Source organism: Melospiza melodia, chromosome 27 (genome assembly GCF_035770615.1).
Source record: "Melospiza melodia melodia isolate bMelMel2 chromosome 27, bMelMel2.pri, whole genome shotgun sequence".
Lineage (NCBI taxonomy): Eukaryota > Metazoa > Chordata > Aves > Passeriformes > Passerellidae > Melospiza > Melospiza melodia.
Window position 1 is genome coordinate 7,801,956 of NC_086220.1, and position 16,243 is coordinate 7,818,198.

The following is a 16,243-nucleotide window of genomic DNA, read 5'->3' on the forward strand; positions in this document are numbered from 1 at the left end:
GCACCCTCCCGCTTGCTGGGCCTCTCGGTGTTTTATAAGCCACCCAGCAGCTGCTGCAGTGGGGATGGATGAGCCGGGGGAAGCCGGCTGGGGGGGCAGCGCTGGGTGGGAAAACTTGGAAAGGGCCCTGCGGGGCAGCGGCTGCAGAGCTCGGCCAGGGACGCGGCGCTGGCGGAGCCGGGGGAGAAAAAAGACTCTTCCTTTTATAGCCAAGCCGGGGTTGTTGGGTGCCTGCGGACGCGTGGGTGCCACCTCGGCCGGCCCCGGCAGCCCCTGCAAAGCCGCCTGGTGCCCGCAAACCACCCCGGCCGGGCACGGAGCTGCTCTCGGGGCACGCAGAGAGCACGGGGGGCTGCCCCGGCCGGGGATCCACAGCCGGGGTGCGGGCATGGAGCATTCCTGGAAGAGGGGCTGCCCCAGGCCGCAGCTCCCTGGTGCGTTTCGGCTCGGGGGCTACAGATGCAAAATGCAGCGCTGGGGCCGGGGAGGGCTCGGGGAGGCCTTCGGGGGTGGGGGGCACGCCCGGGGATGCAGAGGGGTTGGTGGGGATGACAAGAAATGTCCGGGCACGGAGAGGGCAGTGGGGTAGAAGCGGTCTGTGGAACAGGGCAGGGGCAAGGAGGGGTGGTGGGAGCAGGCAGGGGGGCCCGGGCTGGAGCAGGGGACACAGCGAGGTGCCCGGGATGCAGTGAGGATCCCCTGGAGCTGGTGCAGCCTCCAAGGTCAATGGGAGAGCCCAGCTGAGGGCTGTGGGATCAGTGCCATGGTCTGGGGCTGTGTGGGCCACTCGGGCTGGGGTGTCTCTGATTCCCAGCACTGGGAGGCTGCCCAAGGTCAGCCGAGGTGACTGGAGATGAACTCGGCTGCCATGTGAGAGCCCTGGCTCTGTGGTTTCAGGGTGGGTTCAGCCCTGAGCTTTTGACTCCCACTGCAGCCTGGCAGTGCCGGCAGTCGCTGGGACCCCGGCGCTGCTGCAGCAAATCCCCAGGGCAGCCTGGTACTGCACTGCAGGGCTGGCAGAGCCCCGGGGGTGAAATGGGTGCATCTCTGCAGCCTCGGGCTCAGGACACCCACTCTGTTTGGTTTGGGGTGGTTCAGGGCTGCTGGTGCTGCCAGACACACTGTGCCCACGGCTCCTGCTGGGCTGGGCCCTTGTCCTGGCTCGTGGGAGCCGTGTCTGGGATGCTCAGGGTGGGATCCCTGGGGAGCAGCCATGGGGAGCTCCTGGGCTGCTGGCAGAGCGTCCTGGCTGTGTCATGCTGTGCCCCACAGCAGTGATTGGTGTCTTGGGGTGCCCTGAGCAGCGACTGCTGCCTGTGTGTGCTGTGAGCTGGGCTGGTGATGTGAGGCTGCACTTGGCACCCGGGGGCTCCTTGCAGGGAGCTGTGGTGTGTGTGGCCAGGGCTGCTGGTGCTGAGTCACGGCCACGCCATGTCCAGCCAGCCCCTCCTGCCCACAGCCAGACCCCCACGCACCCCTCACCCCCTGTCCTGAGAGGGGGCAGCCCTGGGAACCCAGGAACACTCCCTGTACCTGCCATTGTCCCGTTCCAACCGCAGGTTTAGGGCTGGGAAGGAAACGAAAGTCAGCGTGCATCCTCTCTGTCACCCTGCCATGGCTGTGCTGGGCATGGGAAGCCCCCACAGCCCCCTCAGACTGTCAGGACTCTGAGTTCTCAGCTGAATCCCTCCTGCCATGGGCAGAGGCACCTCCAGCATTCCCAGAGCCGCTGGGTGGGGAGGGGGTGGGAGAGGCCCAGAGTCCTGCATCCTTCTCCTGGCCCTGCAAAAGAGATGGGCAGGGGCATGGGGGTGTGGGAGGTGGGTGCCCACCTACACTGGCTTCATTGCACCAGCTGAAACACTGCTCTGGCACATGGACAGATATGGGGATGTGGAGTTTGAGGGTCATGGGGGATGCAGGGGAATGAGTTGGTGCATCCTGACCCAGCACAGCAGCAGCAGCACCAGGGGGACCCCTGCCAAGCCAAGAGCCAGGGCCAAGGAGGATTCCCCTGTGGAAATGGCTGCAGGCACAGGCACCCACCTCTGCCACCCATCCCTGCTGGCCCCCGTGGGCTCACAGGACACGGCCCTGGCTGTGCCCCCATCTCCTCACAGGTGCAGCTGCACTGGTGCCCCCACAGCCCAAACCACTGAGCCTCAGCTGCATCCTGGAGTATCCCATCAGCCTCAAAGAGCAGCCACCCCCAAAACACCATCCTGAACACTCTGCAGCCACTGAGGGGCTCTGGGTCCGAGGCACACATGGGCTGACCATGGCTCCAAACATAAAGAGCTCCCAGGTGCCTGCGGGCACCGAGGCCATCTGGGCAGTGCCTCCACCTGGGCTGCACCGGGGAGAGGCTGAGGATGGGACTGGGGCTGGGCAGGAGGTGCCCCCAGAGCCCCTGCCCACTCTCGTGTTTCACCATGGCCACGGGCTCCTTGCAGGACCTCACTGGGGCTGGGGGACACGGCCGGCAGAGGGGCAGCCCCGTGCCCTGCGCCCCCAGCCCCGCGGCGCCCGCCCCTCCCTGCCAACCCTACATACTTCTTCATATGCCCATATGGAGCCGGCCGGTGCTATGGAATGTTAAGAAGTATGTATTTTTGGGCTGGGACCCCCGCGCCGGGAGCCCCCCACCACCAGCAGCGACCAGACGGAGCCTCCGGAGAGACGATGCGTCCCCTGGGGCTGGTAAAAAGGAACCAGATCAACTTGCAACTGGATTTGGTCCCCTTCAACCAGCTGCAGCGGCGCATGAGCCACAGCACCGCTGGCCCTGAGTGCCACATCCGTGCTGACCCGAGCGGGCTCGGGCTGAGGAGCGGCTGCAGGGACCGGGACAAACGGGGGGGCAGAGAGGGGTTTCGGCCGGGTTTTAAGGATGCCCGCTGGGGAGGAGGCAGAGCGGCTCCAGCTCTGCTCTCCAGACTGCTGTGGGTGCTCCTCGGAGCCGCGGAGTTTCATCGGTCCCAAACCTGCTGGGGAAAGGCCCCGTGAAGCCACAGGAGCCCCGGCACAGCCTGAGCAGCCCCGGCCCGGCGCGTCCTTCCCCCGCAGCTCCCGCCCGAGGCCATCGGGGCCACAGGGCTCCCTGAGGGGACACCCCGAGGGCCCCAGCCCTGCTCGAGCAGAGGCAGCACCATCTAGAGTTAAGGAGAGAAAGAAACCGAGCGAGCGGCTTCCGAATTTCCCGTAAAGCAGCCGACCCGCAGCTGCATTTCCTGGCGGGATCTTTTCCGAACGCCATTGGACCCTCAGAGCGTGACCAGGACTTTGGTGCCGTGGAGTGTCGCGGTGGGTGTGTGGGGACAGCAGCCTTTCTGTAATGGGGGGACAGTGCCGGGGGCTGCTCCCCTCGCTGTGCCGGCGGAGCGGCCACGGAGCCCTGGGACGGGCAGGAGCCTGGGCGGGAACTGGGGGGGGTCTCTCTTGTGAGGGGAGGGGGCCGGGCTCTCCTGGGTGGGAGAGGGGCGGCTGGGGGCGATCGTGGAGGGCAGCAAAGCCCGCAAATAATCTTCTTGCTTCCCAAGGTACCGGGATTAGAGCAGACTCATCGCAGCTCTCGCTCCTGTCCAGCTGCCCATGGGTAAGTTGGGTGGCTCGGGGGTGGGGGGCCCAGACTCTGGCGTGGGGCAGATCGAGGTGGGCACAGAGACCCTGGAGTTCGCCCCTTCTCCCCTCTCCTCCTGGGCCTCCCGGAGGGCTGAAGGAGGGCGGAGCTGGCAGAGCTGCTGCTGCCTCTGGGACCCTTTCCTGCCCGGCACAGGGCGCTGGGCTCCAGCTGAGAGGGGCTTTACTGCCCACACACTCCCGCCCATTTGTCATTTTCTTTTTTAGGCTTTCTTCCAGTTGCCGTGGCGTACCTGGCGGTACTGGTCATAGGCGCTGCACTTTTGGGTGAGAATTTGGCACGGGATGAGAAGGGCTCGGCTTCGCTTGTTGTGCTGCTGAGAGAGAAGGGGCAGCTGTGGGCAGTGCCTGGAATGGAGTTGTGTCTGCCCCCGCTGCTGCAGCCCTGCACGCTGCTCCTCTCCTGCCGCCCAGGGCTGTCCCCGTCCCTGCAGCCCCAGCCCTCGCTGCCCGCTCTGCTCCCTGGGTGCTTCTGGGGAGGCCGGGTCTGGTGCAGGTGGCAGGGGGAGATGGGGCTCACTGAGAGCTCCCTAACGCTGCTCTGCCCTCCCTGCAGTTGTCGCAATGAATCAGCCCATGAAGACCACTGTGAATGCCGGGGGTGCACATGGTGATCCTGGTGAGTGGGGAGGTCAGGGGGGCTGGGCTGTGCTGGGTGGAACACGGGGTTTTAGCCTGGGCTTACTCTGAAGCCAAAGCAGCCCTTGAACCCCTCACTGGTCTGAATGTGCCCAAACTGAGGGAAAGGGATCCATCCCAATGTGGTGGGAAGAGCGAGGATCTCTTGGCGTAGGGGTTGGGGCTGAGGGCATTGGGGCTGTGCAGGCAGGTGAGTGCTCTGTGGCAAGAACTGCTGTGTCCACTGGCAGCAGTGGCCAGAGCTGGAAATGGAGAGCAGGAAGGGGCTGGGTGTGCTCAGGGATCAGAGCTGACTGCAGGCCAATTCTCTGGCACAGACTGGGGAGACTCTTGCTGGAGAGACATTGTTGGCTGTCCCTGCCTCATGCTTGTCCATCAGCAGGCAGCCTCGATGCTTCTGGAACCTGACGCTCCTGTCTTTATAGGGGAGAAACAAAAGGCCAGCCCCCCAGGCTGCAGCCAATGCCTTGCTGACCAGAAGAAGAAAGCCTGATCACCATGGGCAGTGAACAGAAGGTGATTTCCTTCCCTCCAACAGCCTGCTTCATGTCTTCCCACATGAACCATAATGCCGTCAGTGATCAGCAGCTGACCATTGAACAGACTTGGATGGCCTTGAGTAAAAGATTCTTTTGAATACTTTAATAAAAGTGCATTTCTGGTGTGGGTGTGTGTGGTGGTTCCTGGTGTGTGTCGTGGCTCAGGTTCCTGCCTCATGCTTGTCCCTCAGCAGGCAGCGTCGATGCTCCTGGAACATCACCCTTCTGTCTTTGCAGGGGCTGCATAAATGTCCTGAGTCTGCCCTCTGAGCAGCAGCTGATGGCCTGCTGGAACAGAAACAGCTCCCTGTGCTCAATGCAAGGGAGCAGAAGCAAGATTCCTTCCTTCCAAGCACATGGATTCGTCCTCAAACGGCTGGTGCTGGAAAGTCCAATCCCTCCCACAGCTTCTGCTTTCAATGATTTGGAATTCAGCAGTAAATAAGCAATAAATGCACAGTGCTGGCATGTCTGTGTGGTGGTACTTGGGTGTCCGTGGTGGCTCAGGTTCCTGCGCCACAGCTGGGGCTGTGCTGTGCTCCAGGCAGGGATTGCACAGGCCGTGTTCCCAGCCTTGCTCCCTGTCCCCTGCACACCCACTCTGTTGGGTTTGGGGTGGTTCAGGGGAGCTGCTGGTGCTCCAGACACGCTGTGCCCACAGCTCCTGCTGGGCTGGGCCCTTGTCCTGGCTCGTGGGAGCCGTGTCTGGGATGCTCAGGGTGGGATCCCTGGGGAGCAGCCATGGGGAGCTCCTGGGCTGCTGGCAGAGCGTCCTGGGGGGAGCAGGGCTGTGGTGGCAGCCACCGTGGTGGCTCACGGCAATGGTTGGTGTCTCAGGGGTGGCACTGAGCAGTGACTCTGCTGCCTGTGTGTGCTGGGGCAGGGCTGGTGATGTGAGGCTGGACTTGGCACCCGGGGGCTCCTTGCAGGGAGCTGTGGCCGGTGTGGCCAAGCTGCTGGTGCTGAATCACTGCAAACAAGATGGGCAGGGGCATGGGGGTGTTGCTGGTTGGTGCTGCCCTACACTGGCCCAGCTTCTCCAACCTTCAACCACTGCTCTGACAAATGGACAGGGACATGTGGAGGGTGTCCTGTGGAGCGCAGGGTGGCAGGGGAATGAGTTGGTGCATCCTGACCCAGCAGCAGCAGCAGTGACCCCTGCCAAGCCAAGAGCTTGGGCTGAAGGAGATTCCCCTCTGGAAGTGGTTCCAAGCACCGGCACCCACCTCTGCCACCCATCCCTGCTGGCCCCTGTGGGCTCACAGGACACGGCCCTTGGCTGTGCCCCCATCTCCTCACAGGTGGAGCTCCACAGGTGCCCCCACAGCCCAAACCACTGAGCCTCGGCAGCATGCCAAATCATCCCTGCACCCTCGAAGGGCAGCCAAAACCCTGGAACAACGGCCTGAACACTCTGCAGCTGCCCAGGGGCTCTGGGTCTGAGGCACACATGGGCTGGCCATGGCTCCAAACACGAGGAGCAGTTTGGTGCCTGTGGGCACAGAGGCCATCTGGGCAGTGCCTCCACCTGGGCTGCACCGGGGAGAGGCTGAGGATGGGACTGGGGCTGGGCAGGAGGTGCCCCCAGAGCCCCTGCCCGCTCTCGGGTGTCACCACGGCCACGGGCTCCTTGCAGGACCTCACTGGGGCTGGGGGACACGGCCGGCCGAGGGGCAGCCCCGTGCCCTGCGCCCCCAGCCCCGCGGCGCCCGCCCCTCCCTGCCAACCCTACATACTTCTTCATATGCCCATAGGCGCGACCCCGAGGACGGGAGAGCCTCACTCCTGCTCTGGCACAGGCAGCAACACCGAGACTGAAACAGAAATTAAAACTGAGTGACTGGTTTAAGAATTCTCGGAAATCAGTTGGCCCACCCCGCCTTTCCTGCCGGAAGGTGCAAGGGTGGGGCTGCTTATTTTCGGCTGCCATTTTCCCCTCAGAGCGCAAAAGACGCAGCAGGGGCTGAGGTGCCGCGGTCCCGCGGTGGGTGCTCGGGGACAGCCGCCTTTCTCTGAGGAGGGGACAGTACCGGGGGCTGCTCCCCTCGCTGTGCCGGCGGAGCAGGCACTGGTCCCTGGGACGGCCAGGATCGTGTGCATGGGCTGGGGGGTCTCTCCTTGTGAGGGGAGGGGCCGGGGGCTTTTGAGTGGGAGAGGGGCGGCTGGGGGCGATGGTGCCGGGCAGTAAATCCCCTCTGATCCCACCTGCTGCCTATGCAGAGAAATCTTGTTCTTGCTTCCCAAGGGACCGGATTAGAGCAGGGTCATCGCAGCTCTCGCTCCCGCCCAGCCCACCATGGGTAAGTTGGGTGTCTGGTGGAATCTGGGACACGGGACTTGCAGTGGGACAGACGGGGAGGGGGGCACAGGGACCCTGGGGCTCGCCCCTTCTCCCCTGTGGGGCCTCTGCAGGGCTGAAGGAGGGCGGTGCTGGCAGAGCTGCTGCTGCCTCTGGGACCCTGCCCTGCCCGGCACAGGGCGCAGGGCTCCAGCCGGGAGGAACTTTATGCCCACATATTAGCGCGTTTGAATTTTTCCTTCTTAGAGCCACATATGCTCGCCTTTCTGGTCGTCCTGGTTGTCGTTACTGGATTTACAATTGTAGGTGAGAATTTGGCACGGGATGAGCAGTGCTCAACTTCACTTGTTGTGCTGCTGAGGGGGAAGGGGCAGCTGTGGGCAGTGCCTGGAATGGGGTTCTGTCTGCCCCCGCTGCTGCAGCCCTGCACGCTGCTCCTCTCCTGCCGCCCAGGGCTGTCCCCGTCCCTGCAGCCCCAGCCCTCGCTGCCCGCTCTGCTCCCTGGGTGCTTTTGGGGAGGCCGGGTCTGGTGCAGGTGGCAGGGGGAGATGGGGGTCACTGAGAGCACCCTAACACTGCTCTGTCCTAACTGCAGGAACAGCAATGGCAATGAATATAAATCGTCCGTTTCGGTCTTCTGCATGAATACCAAGTTTGCATGTTTCCATTTTGGTGAGTGAGGAGGGCAGGGGGCCTGGGCTGTGCTGGGTGGAACACGGGCTTGGACCCTGGGCTTACTCTGAAGCCAAAGCAGCTCCTGAAGCCATCCCTGGTCTGAATGTGCCCAAACTGAGGGAAAGGGATCCATCCCAATGTGGTGGGAAGAGCCAGGACCCGCTGGGGTCAGGGCTGGGTCTGAGGGCACTGGGGCTGTGCAGGGAGGTGAGTGCTCTGTGGCAAGAACTGCTGTGTCCACTGGCAGCACTGGCCAGAGGTGGAAATGGAGAGCAGGAAGGGGCTGGATGTGCTCAGGCAGCAGAGCTCACTGCAGGCCAACATTCTGGTACCGTCCATGGAGACCCCTGCCTCTCCTACTCGGGAGAAGTCATGGGCTGTCCCTGCATCATGCTTGTTTATCAGCAGGCAGTGTCAGTGCCCCTGGAACATCACCCTTCTGTCTTTGCAGGGGCTGCATCAATGGCCTGACTCTGCCCTCGGAGCAGCCACCAATTGCAGAGTGATTCTTTATGATCCATGCAAGGGAACAAAAGCAAGATTCCTTATTTCCAAGCGCTGGATTCACCTTCAAATGGCCAATGCTGGAATGTCAAATCCCTCCCGCAGCTTCTGCTTTCAATGATTTGGATCCATTTTACTTACAAAATCATGCTAAACAATAAATGAGCAGTGCCAGCATGTCTGTCTGGTGGTGTTTCATGTGTGGTTACTCAGGTTCCTGCCCCACAGCTGGGGCTGTGCTGTGCTCCAGGCAGGGATTGCACAGGCCGTGTTCCCAGCCTTGCTCCCTGTCCCCTGCACACCCACTCTGTTTGGTTTGGGGTGGTTCAGGGGAGCTGCTGGTGCTCCAGACACGCTGTGCCCACGGCTCCTGCTGGGCTGGGCCCTTGTCCTGGCTCGTGGGAGCCGTGTCTGGGATGCTCAGGGTGGGATCCCTGGGGAGCAGCCATGGGGAGCTCCCCTGGCAGAGCGTCCTGGGGGGAGCAGGGCTGTGGTGGCAGCCACCGTGGTGGCTCACGGCAATGGTTGGTGTCTCAGGGGTGGCACTGAGCAGTGACTCTGCTGCCTGTGTGTGCTGGGGCAGGGCTGGTGATGTGAGGCTGGACTTGGCCCCCGGGGGCTCCTTGCAGGGAGCTGTGGCCGGTGTGGCCAAGCTGCTGGTGCTGAATCACTGCAAATAAGATGGGCAGGGGCATGGGGGTGTGGTCGGTAGGTGCCCTCCTACACTGGTCCCGCTTCACCAACCTTGAGCACTGCTCTGTTAAATGGACAGGGGAATGTTGATTTTGGGGGTCCTGCGGGATGCAGGGGACAGGGGAATGAGCTGGAGCATCCTGACCCAGCTCAGCAGCAGCAGCAAACGGGGGTGCAGAGAGAGTTTTCAGCCGGCTTTTGAGGCTGCCCTGTGGGGAAGAGGAGGCAGAGCGGCTCCAGCTCTGCTCTCCGGACTGCTGTGGGCGCTCCTCGGAGCCGCGGAGTTTCATCGGTCCCAAACCTGCTGGGGAACCGCCCCGTGAAGCCACAGGAGCCCCGGCACAGCCTGAGCAGCCCCGGCCCGGCGCGTCCTTCCCCGTCAGCTCCCTCCCGAAGCCTTGGGGGCCAAAGGGCTCCTGAGGGGACACCCCAGGGTGAGGGCGGGAGAGCCCCAGCCCTGCTCGAGCAGAGACAGCACCATCAAGCGTTAAGGAGAGAGTGAAACTGAGCGAGGGCTTTCAAGATCTTCTCAAGGATCTGCTGTCCCACCCGGCCCACCGCGCTGCCCGATCCCCCCGTGCCCCTGTCCGGGCTGCCGCACATCCTGCCCCAGCGCCCGCTCACTCCCCGCGTGTCCGCCCTCGCGTCGCTGCAGGAAGCGAGCACACCCTGCGTGCTGTGGGCATCGATGGCACACCGCCATCTGCTGCTGCTCCCTCCCACTTTTTGTCTCTGGCTTCCTCTCTTTCTCTCTCTCTCTCCCCACTCCTTTTCCATTTTCCTTTCTCCTTCTCTATCTTTTCTAGCTCTTTTCAGTAGGGTAACTTCTTTTTTTGTTTGTTTTTTCATTATCAATAAACAGTTTTCAGATACAATGTTTTCTCAGATTCTTTAAATTTCCTTCCAAATCATCTATTTTTAAAAGAATTCCTCGCAGTTCCCCTAGTGGAAAGCCACAGGCTCCCTGCAGGGACAATCCCAAGGTTCAATGTCCTGGGGATGGGGGAGCCCCAGCCCTGCTCCAGCTGAGACAACATCAGCAGTTGATGAGAATGAAAGTGAAATTCAGTGATTGAGCAATTTCTCGTAAATTTCTTGTCCTGACATTCCCTTTTGGGATCTTTCCTGCTGCCCTTTGACCCTCAGAGCACAGCAGACACAGGACAGGCTGGTGGTGTGGGGTGCTGTGCTCCCACAGTGGGTGTTTGGGGACAGCACCCCCTTTCTCTCTGTAGGGGGGGCAATAAGAGGGGCTGCTCCCCTGGCTGTATTGGTTGGGAGAGATAAGATAACAGGTTGTGGGCTGTGCCTGCATGTAGGGGCCTGAGTTAACTTATGTATTGTAAATATACGTATGGCAGTGAAAGATCTTTGTATTGTATTAGTGACCCTGCCCTGATTCTAGTTATTGTAAATGGGCTGCAGCTGTGATGTCCTTGATTGGGCAGCAGCTGTAGCCCATGGAGGTAACTGAGATAAAAGGGGGCGGGGTGGTCAGGGGGAGCCTGGGAGAGGAGCCCTGACCGAGAAGCAACAACACCACTGCTGTGAAGATCTGCCATGAGAAAACCACCAAGAAGGTATGAGACTCAGGAAATATAATTATGTAACAGTATGAATACAACATCTGGTGACCCCGACGTGATAAAGATCTGCAGCCACAACGAACATCGAATGAAGGTATGGAATCCCCCGGACAGCTGAGAGCTGTGGCAGCCTGAGAGCTGGGACTCTAGAATATAGTAAGGCCTTTAAATCAAGGAGCTGTAACAGCAGAAAGCTATAAGATTATGGCTTTTCAGAGAGCTGTAAGACTATGGCCTTTGAGGAGAAGAGCCTGGGAACATCTAGGGATTTGTGTGTGTGTTTAAAGACAGCTGAGAGCTGTGGCAGCCTGAGAGCTGGGACAGATATGTATATTGTAATTGTAAAGTTGCTAAAAGAAAAGGGGGAAATGTGGGGGCCTGAGTTAACTTATGTATTGTAAATATATGTATGGCAGTGAAAGATCTTTGTATTGTATTAGTGACCCTGCCCTGATTCTAGTTATTGTAAATGGGCTGCAGCTGTGATGTCCTTGATTGGGCAGCAGCTGTAGCCCATGGAGGTAGCTGAGATAAAAGGGGGCGGGGTGGTCAGGGAGAGCCTGGGAGAGGAGCCCTGACCGAGAAGCAACAACACCACTGCTGTGAAGATCTGCCATGAGAAAACCACCAAGAAGGTATGAGACTCAGGAAATATAATTATGTAACAGTATGAATACAACACCTGCAGAATGCCATGGCAGCATGGAGAAACTCGTCTCCCCTGACCTTGCGAGGAAATGCCACTTGGGGTACGCCCTAAGGAGAGGAGCCTGCCAGAATCTTCCAGACACCCCAGCAGGTGATCACCCCATAGAAAAACATTAAGAAGGAGTGTTGCTGGTCTGGCAGTGTGTGATAGCTGACCTATCACCAAGTGACTGACTGAAATATAACCATATAAGGTAATAATGTGTCTTGAGGAAGGGTATAAAACCAGCTCATTTCTGCCAGTAAATATCTCAGTGTCCCTTAAGGGTCTGAGGCTGCACCCACTTCATTTATTACACACCAGGAGAGCAGAGGTAGCCCTGGGCAAGGCAGGAGCCTGGGTGGGGGTTGAGGGGTCTCTGCTTTTATGGGGTGGCAGGATCTCCTGGGTGGGAGAGGGGTGGTTGCTGGGATGGTGCAAGGTGGCAAAGCCCTGATGACCCGACCTGGTGCCCAGGCAAAAAAATCTTGTTCTTGCTTCCCAAGGGACCAGGCTTGGAGCGGACTCATCGCAGCTCTTGCACCTGTCCAGCCGACCATGTGTGAGTTGGGTGGCTCGTGGGGTCTGGGACATGGGGTCTGCAGTGGGACAGCCTGGGGTCGGGGGGCACAGGGACCCTGGGGTTCGCCCCTTCCCCCCTGTGGGGCCTCTGCAGGGCTGAAGGAGGGCGGTGCTGGCAGAGCTGCTGCTGTCTCTGGGACCCTGCCCTGCCCGGCACAGGGCACAGGGCTTCAGCTGGGAGGGGCTTTAGTGCCCAACTCCTGCTCATCTGCCATTTTCCTTCTTAGTTTTTCTTCCATTTGCTGCATTCCTTGCCGGAATCATATGCACTGCATTTGTAGGTAAGAATTTGATGTGGGATGAGCATTGCTCAGCTTTGCTGGTGGTGCTGCTGAGAGGGAAGGGGCAGCTGTGGGCAGTGCCTGGACTGGAGTTGTGTCTGCCCCCGCTGCTGCAGCCCTGCACGCTGCTCCTCTCCTGCCGCCCAGGGCTGTCCCCGTCCCTGCAGCCCCAGCCCTCGCTGCCTGCTCTGCTCCCTGGGTGCTTCTGGGGAGGCCGGGTCTGGTGCAGGTGGCAGGGGGAGATGGGGCTCACAGAGAGCACCCTAACACTTCTCTCTCCTCCCTGGATCCGTAGTGAGGAAATGGTATCAATAGACTGAGTCTACATGAATGCCAACTTTGCAGGTTTCCATGCTGGTGAGTGAGGAGGGCAGGGGGCTGGACTGTGCTGGGTGGGAACATGGGGTTGTAGCCTGGTCTTACTCTGCAGCAGAAGCAGCCCTTGAACCCCTCACTGGTCTGAATTTGCCTAAATTGTGGAGAAGGGATTAATCCCTATGTGGTGGGAAGAGCCAGGACATGCTGGGGTAGGGGTTGGGGCTGAGGGCATCAGGGGTAGTGCAGGGAGGTGAGTGCTCTGTGGCAAGAACTGCTGTGTCCACTGGCAGTGCTGGTCAGAGGTGGAAAGGGAGAGCAGAAAGGGGCTGGATGTGCTCAGGTTGCAGTGCTCACTGCAGGCCATTTCCCTGGCACAGTCCATGGAGACCTTTGCCTCTCCTGCACAGGAGAAGTCGTTGGCTGTCCCTGCCTCAGCGGGCAATGTCAATGCTCCTGGAACATCACCCTTCTGTCTTTGCAGGGCCTGACTCTGCCCTCTGAGCAGCCGCCAATTGCTTAATGATTCTCTACTATCCATGCAACTGAACAAAAGCAAGATTCCTTCCTTCCAAGCACTGGATTTGCCTTCAAACCGCCAGTGCTGGAATGCCGAAATCCTTTCCACAGCTTCTGCTTTAAATGGCTTACGTTCATTTTATTAATAAAATCACATTAAACAATAAACGAACACCATCAGTGTGTCTGAATTGTGGTACTTGGGTGTGTGTGGTGGCTCAGGTTGCTGCCCCGCAGCTGGGGCTGTGCAGTGCTCCAGGCAGGGATTGCACAGGCCGTGTTTCCAGCCTTGCTCCCTGTCCCCCTGCACAGCCAGGGGCTGCTCCCACTGCAGCCTGGCCGTGCTGGCAGTCCCTGGGAGCCCGGCGCTGCTGCAGCAAATCCTCAGGGCAGCCTGGCACTGCACTGCAGGGCCGGCAGAGCCCCGGCGCTGGAGTGGGGGCATCTCTGCAGCCTCAAAGGGCAGCCAAATCCCCCCAAAACACCATCCTGAACACTCTGCAGCCCCCCAGGGGCTCTCGGTCCGAAGCACACATGGACTGGCCACGGCGCTGCCTCGTCCTCCAAGCACGTGGAGAAGGTGCTCCCCAGAGCCCCTGCCCGCTCTCGGGTTTCACCATGGCCACGGGCTCCTTGCAGGACCTCACTGGGGCTGGGGGACACGGCCGGCAGAGGGGCAGCCCCGTGCCCTGCGCCCCCAGCCCCGCGGCGCCCGCCCCTCCCTGCCAACCCTACATACTTCTTCATATGCCCATAGGCGCGACCCCGAGGACGGGAGAGCCTCACTCCTGCTCTAGCACAGGCAGCAACACCGAGACTGAAACAGAAATTAAAACTGACTGGTTTAAGAATTCTCGGAAATCAGTTGGCCCACCCCCGCCTTTCCTGCCGGAAGGTGCAAGGGTGGGGCTGCTTATTTTCGGCTGCCATTTTCCCCTCAGAGCACAAAAGACGCAGCAGGGGCTGAGGTGCCGCGGTCCCGCGGTGGGTGCTCGGGGACAGCCGCCTTTCTCTGAGGAGGGGACAGAACCGGGGGCTGCTCCCCTCGCTGTGCCGGCGGAGCAGGCGCTGGTCCCTGGGACGGCCAGGATCGTGTGCATGGGCTGGGGGGTCTCTCCTTGTGAGGGGAGGGGCCGGGGGCTTTTGAGTGGGAGAGGGGCGGCTGGGGGCGATGGTGCCGGGCAGTAAATCCCCTCTGATCCCACCTGCTGCCTATGCAGAGAAATCTTGTTCTTGCTTCCCAAAGAACCGGATTAGAGCAGGGTCATCGCAGCTCTCGCTCCCGCCCAGCCCACCATGGGTAAGTTGGGTGTCTGGTGGAATCTGGGACACGGGACTTGCAGTGGGACAGACGGGGAGGGGGGCACAGGGACCCTGGGGCTCGCCCCTTCTCCCCTGTGGGGCCTCTGCAGGGCTGAAGGAGGGCGGTGCTGGCAGAGCTGCTGCTGCCTCTGGGACCCTGCCCTGCCCGGCACAGGGCACAGGGCTCCAGCCAGGAGGAACTTTAGTGCCCAACTCATCTGCCATTTTCCTTCTTAGTCGTTCTTCCAGTTGCCATTGCATTCTTTGCAGGACTCGCCATTGGCGTTGCAATTGCAGGTGAGAGTTTGTCACGAGATGAGCAGCAGTCAGCTTGGCTTGGGTGCTGCTGAGGGGGAAGGGGCAGCTGTGGGCGCTGCCTGGAATGGAGTTGTGCCTGCCCCCGCTGCTGCAGCCCTGCACGCTGCTCCTCTCCTGCCGCCCAGGGCTGTCCCCGTCCCTGCAGCCCCAGCCCTCGCTGCCCGCTCTGCTCCCTGGGTGCTTCTGGGGAGGCCGGGTCTGGAGCAGGTGGCAGGGGGAGATGGGGCTCACTGAGAGCACCCTAACGCTGCTCTGCCCTCCCTGCAGCGCTGGCAATGGGGCGGCCCATAAGGATCTTTATGACTCCCAGGGGTCTGCTTATGAGTGTTGGTGAGTGAGGAGGGCAGGGGGGCTGGGCTGTGCTGGGTGGAACACGGGGTTGCACCCTGGGCTTACTCTGAAGCCAAAGCAGCCCTTGAACCCCTCACTGGTCTGAATGTGCCCCAAGTGTGGAGAAGGGATCCATCCCAATGTGGTGGGAAGAGCCAGGACACGATGGGGTAGGGATCAGGGCTGAGGGCATCGGGGCTGTGCAGGCAGGTGAGTGCTCTGTGGCAAGAACTGCTGTGTCCACTGGCAGCACTGGCCAGAGGTGGAAATGGAGAGCAGAAAGGGGCTGGGTGTGCTCAGGGAGCAGAGCTGACTGCAGCCAACGCTCTGGCACAGACTGGGGAGACTCTTGCTGGACAGACATTGTTGGCTGTCCCTGCCTCTTGCTTGGCAATCAGCAGGCAGCCTCGATGCTTCTGGGACCTGACACTCCTGTCTTTATAGGAGGAGAACACAAGGATGACCCTCCAAGCTCATGCAAAGAGATCCAGAAGAAGTACTGTTGATTACCACAGCCAGTGAACAGAAGCAGATTTCGGGCTTCCTCTCTTTCTCTCTCCCCACACTCCTTTTCCATTTTCCTTCTTCCTTCTCTGTCTTTTCTACACTTTTTAGTAGCGTAATTTCTTTTTTTTAAATTTCTTTTGCATTTTCAATAAACAGTTTTCAGATACAAGGTTGTTTTGGTTGACTTCTTTTCATTCCAGATCATCTATTTTCAAAATATTTCCTCATAGTTCCCCACAGTGGAAAGCCACAGGCTCCCTGCAGGGACAACCCCAAGGTCCAATGTCCTGGAGATGGGAGAGCCCCACCCCTGCTGCATCTGAGACAACATCAAAAGTTGATGAGGATGAAAGTGAAATTCAGTGATTGAGGAATTTCTCGTGAATTGCCTGCCCTGACATTCCCTTTTGGGATCTCTTCTGCAGCACTTTGACCCTCTGAGCACAGCAGCCACAGGACAGGCTGGTGGTGTGGGGTGCTGTGCTCCCACAGTGGGTGTTTGGGGACAGCACCCCCTTTCTCTGTGTAGGGGGGACAATAAGGGGCCCTGCTCACCTGGCTGTGTCGGTGGGGAGAGATAAGATAACAGGCTGTGGGCTGTGCCTGCAGAATGCCATGGCAGCATGGAGAAACTCGTCTCTCCTGACCTTGGGAAGAAATGCCACTTGGTGGACGCCCTAAGGAGAGGAGCCTGTTGGAATCTGCCTGACACCTGGATGGCACGAGATCACCCCATAAAAGGATGATGAGAAAGCCTTAAGAATGTTTAATGATTGCTGATGTGGCAATGTGTGATAGGTCCCTTAGTGATAAAAAACATACAAGGA

At 60.1% G+C, this 16,243-nt stretch overlaps 2 long non-coding RNA genes across 2 annotated transcripts; both read left to right on the plus strand.

Moving 5' to 3' along the window:
* Positions 1-2,796: 2,796 nt before the first annotated feature.
* LOC134429871 (uncharacterized) lies at positions 2,797-5,285 on the plus strand. The gene is made up of 6 exons (XR_010030666.1): positions 2,797-3,303; positions 3,540-3,595; positions 3,847-3,906; positions 4,196-4,258; positions 4,704-4,794; positions 5,055-5,285. It is a non-coding gene; the product is annotated as an uncharacterized LOC134429871 (long non-coding RNA).
* Positions 5,286-11,530: 6,245 nt separating this feature from the next.
* Positions 11,531-13,131, plus strand: LOC134429932 (uncharacterized). Its single transcript, XR_010030687.1, has 5 exons — positions 11,531-11,596; positions 11,769-11,824; positions 12,072-12,125; positions 12,421-12,482; positions 12,925-13,131. It is a non-coding gene; the product is annotated as an uncharacterized LOC134429932 (long non-coding RNA).
* The last annotated feature ends 3,112 nt before the right edge of the window (positions 13,132-16,243 follow it).